We start from the raw sequence: 4514 nt of genomic DNA on the forward strand, positions 1-4514 counted from the left end.
ACAAGTAGAGTTCGGGGACCTCATACCGCCATGAAATTGATTTTGTGCAAATGACTTACGCAATCCCATAATTCATACACCTTCAACTAATTTGCACATGTCACAAGCATAAAGTACCCATCATTTATCATTAACTGGTTTTGCAATTTTTTGTCAATTATGCAAAACAGTCCCTTAAATGCATATTCTTCTTTTGTTTATGTTCCTTCTGACATGATCTACTTGTGCTACATTTATCGAAGTCCAGGTATTGAAAACAATTGAATCATAGAGTTTCCTAATTAATCATGCAAATGTCCTTATGTTTGCCTAAGCTACCTGCATGCCCAAAAGAATAGAGATCCGTCGCTCCTTTCTCCAGTTATCTTCTTCAGGATCCTTCTCAGAATATTTTGACAAAAGCGACCTTGCAGTTCCAATATCAAATGTTAGGGGGCCCAAGCCTGTCCCACTTTGTCATAACGTCAAAGCTATCTGCCACCGAAATGTCAACCTGCAGATAATATCATGTCCGAGACAAGAAATGAATTGAAAAAGAAACTGTTGTGATAGAATGTTGTCATTAATTATGCGAATGCACTCATATTTTGAATAATATTTCATTTTATAGATCTTTGTCTAAGTAACCCACATGCAAGCGCTGCCTAAAATATAACCTCCATGGCATTTCATGGAGGTACTGATGTCTAACCGGTTTGTTCACTTTTGGTGAGGATTACTACTGAACTTTGAACTTTCACATCTGACACGGCCGGGAGGCCACATTTGAGCCCGATAAACATCGCAGCTTCTTTCTAAATCAAGCAGGCAATGTCATGTTATCTTCGATGGTGCAAATTCCTATCTTTGTATATTTCGAAAAAAATGCGGTGTTATAGATGACTTCGCTCTGTCATGCTGGACAGGGATTCGACTGTGGTGTCACCTTTCAGCCGATGAACTGATCTGAACTGAGATGGGCCCATGCTTGTGGGTACAGAATTAGAGGACACAGTTTTTACGTTGTCCTCAACAGGTGACAACAGAAAAGACCAACTTCCTAGTTGTACGTCTGGCTGACACACGCAGTTACGCTGTCCCCATCAAACCTCGCTTTATCTCGATGTCCCAATTCAGTGGGGAATTCGAAGAGTTTGATCTTGCCGGCGGCCCAATGTGTCACTAGACACGGGAGGGTCCAAGTCTTAGTAAGTGTGGGTCATAGAATTAGATATGACGTCATAATTACACCAAAGGTGCCGCAATGACTTGATTTTACTTTAACGTCATCTTCTGAACATTTGGATTCTCATTCGTAAAATGAACGAATGACACCCAACTATGACGCAGTACTGTTGAGAAACAGTAGGGGGACTCGCCAAAGCTATCCTTGCCAAATATATTCACAGCTGTGAAAGTTACATTATACATAGTAAACATACATGTACATCTAAGCTGTACCAAAAAATATAACCTTCAAGTTGTTACTAGTGCTGCCCTCTATCCAAGTCCGATCAAAAGCTCACATGCAGCAATGTGCAAAAGTGTTACTTGGCTGTCTTAATTTGTCCATTAGCTGTACACTGCAGGTCATTTTGTTGCAGATTGAATGGGATTTTACCAACCTTGACTGTTATTCTGAAGGTTTTCTTTCTCTTGCAGCACAGCTCACTCAACCCAAGATGAGACAAAAGCGCCTGCAAAGAAAACAGTGAATTATAAGTTTGCTCTATTCCAGGACATACTTAAGGTGGCGTCACAACGTCAAAGGACACCGTCACGGCAGTTGTCAGGTTGGTAAATATCGTGCAGCTTCAGAATACAGTCACCGTGTGCATTTTTTATCTCGTCTAAGTCATATAGTCTCAACTAGACCACACAGCAAAGTTTAACTCTCGCAATTATTCTCACAAACAACTTTCAACCCAGTCGTAAAAAAAGTTTGCCCGCAGACCTTCATGTACCTACGTCATATCCCCTGGGGTTTACCTATATCTATTGTGTTCTTCCGCCTTTTTAAGGCCTTTACATTGTATGGGTGACTTGTATGAAACAACAGAAGGGGAACTTATTTGACAGAAAGGCAGGCCCTTATAACTGTAAAATTTATCTCGTCAGTTGGAGAACTTTGAGTTATAGAATCCATGCCTGAAAATGGCGTGGTTTTAGAGCTGGACAAACTTTAAGTTTGCTGAAACTAGCACAGTGACGGTACTGAATGCTTCTGAGAGAACATTAAAAAGTGCGACCTTTAAGACATTTTGCCTCTTAAGCCATAAAAAAAGACAAATTAAAGGAGCAAGGACATCACAAATTATAGGGGCCAGAACATGTCATTCACTCCAATGAAGACACCTGTGGTGTGCTTTACAAGACACGCCCTGCAGGATGTTGTCCTTATCTGACCTATCCTCCCCATGGAAACTTCAGGGCGCATGCCCAGTGCTTTTAAAAAGGTCTGCACGGTATCCTTTTCGAGTTTTCTTTGATCTCTCCTCTTTCTGTCCATGCTTTTAACTCAATGGTTCATCGCTACCCATTCTTTAGTGTTGCCGTCTCTATATTTGCATAAACTATGGCTCTGTGTACAGTTGCTGTAGTTATAAGGTCAAACGTCTCATTGATGAGTTTCTTCTTCCCATAGACTTCTATATTATAATTCGTGGTTTAAATGGGCGCGTTCATAATGAAGCTACCTGAAATTTTAGCAGATTTTTCATTCTATGTCGAGCACATTTACCCTATATCGTGGGAAAAAGTGCCAACATAAACTATACGTAGGAACTTTTTTTATAGCAATTAAAAACTACGATTAGTCAATCCCCACAAAAGACACTTTTTCGCTGTTAGTGTACAACCGCACCACTCAGAACCCGGGACTGTGTACCTCCGACCTAGCGCGCGGCTACAAAACTTTACCTGCTAATTTCTTCAGTTACAAACAAGCTTTCACCAATCTAACTTTTGAGATCAGTTCCGCTGGCTAAAGGGGAATTTCTCACCGCTAAAAACACGCGTCCATGCAGCCGTTTGTTTTTTGGCTTGGATCTATTTTAGGGTACCCACTCGGAGTAATACATCAATGAGACCTTAAGATCTGAAGTCCTTGACATTTGTGTTGGTCATACTTGTACCAGCTCAGAGAGATTGTAAAGACCACCCTCGTCTTACATGTTATGTACATGAACGTTGTTGTTATGAGTGATGCGCATATGGCAGTAACTTTTGCAATTTTATGAGATCGTAAAATATTTGAAGTCCTTGACATTTGTGTCGGCCATACCAGTTCAGAAAGATCGTCATATGCACTCGTACCTTGATAAACTTGTAAACAATCGCGGTAGCGGATAAATAGGGTGTTTGCGACGGTTTTGAGTTCGCGATAGCGCCATATACTGTAGACACATACTGTAACATCCTCCTACGCACGGTCCCAATGGCTAGCTGACTAAGCCTATTGGGCCCTGCTACCCCAGGCCCTACCCCCAGGTATTATGATTGTCGCCACAAACCAGCTGCCAGCCAATCAGAGAACAGGCGATGAGAGAGCTTTGAACAGGCTAAAGCTGTCCCGCAATGGCCGCTAGGAAGCTATCAGCCAATCATGTTACGTATTACCATGGCTTTGTTTGCTCACCATGCCGACGCCCGATCCTCAACGGCTGACTGCCCATATAAGGGTAAGCTCATTAATATTCATAAGCAAGGCACCCCTAATAACCGAATACTGTGGCTGATTTGTCAGGGTTGATATCATAGGCTTTGCCGTGATTGTCAACCCTGAGTGTGAGGATGATACTGTAATGGAAAAATGAAACGGCCACCGCGAAAACCACGAACATAAAATCACCGCGAAAATTTCTGCATTTACAGTAGCATAACAGCTGCCTGTACGCACATGTGTATGTATCAAGAAAGGGCAAATGGGGACATATGTCATTTGTGAAGTCTTCTTGATGTCATTGCTGTTACCATTGGCAACAGGCAGGCATAATCACCTCACCATTATCTGATCTGTTTGGCACCTTTGGACCAAAGGAACACATTTTCTAAAAATGGCACAATTTTGCCTTGACCAACTTTTAACTTGGTCAGGGCCAGTGTTGTATTCAACACTTACTAACAGAGACAGTACTGATAGCACCTGTGAACGTTCGAACAAAGAGTTGCGAGCTTCAAAGAATTTAATCTCTCCAGCTGTACAAAATAACAAGTTACAGGAGCCAGAACGCATCATACACTTCAGTGAAGACACCAAACCTTTGTTGTACTTTAAATGTGAAGGACACACAAAGGGACGTTGCTCTCACCTAACCTCCCTATGGGGACAATAGGGCGCATGCATATTAGAAAAGAGCTCTACTGAACAATTGAAAGTCGCTTGATAATACTAATATACCTCAGTCAAGTAATTCAAGTCAATATAGTACTTTTAGCTACCTTGCCCGCCCCCCCTCCCCCCCCCCCCAACACACACACACACGACCTTCAGATCAGGGGACTGGGTAGGTAGTACTTATGATTGTCAAGAGGTC

This window comes from Branchiostoma floridae, chromosome 12, assembly GCF_000003815.2.
Source record: "Branchiostoma floridae strain S238N-H82 chromosome 12, Bfl_VNyyK, whole genome shotgun sequence".
NCBI lineage: Eukaryota > Metazoa > Chordata > Leptocardii > Amphioxiformes > Branchiostomatidae > Branchiostoma > Branchiostoma floridae.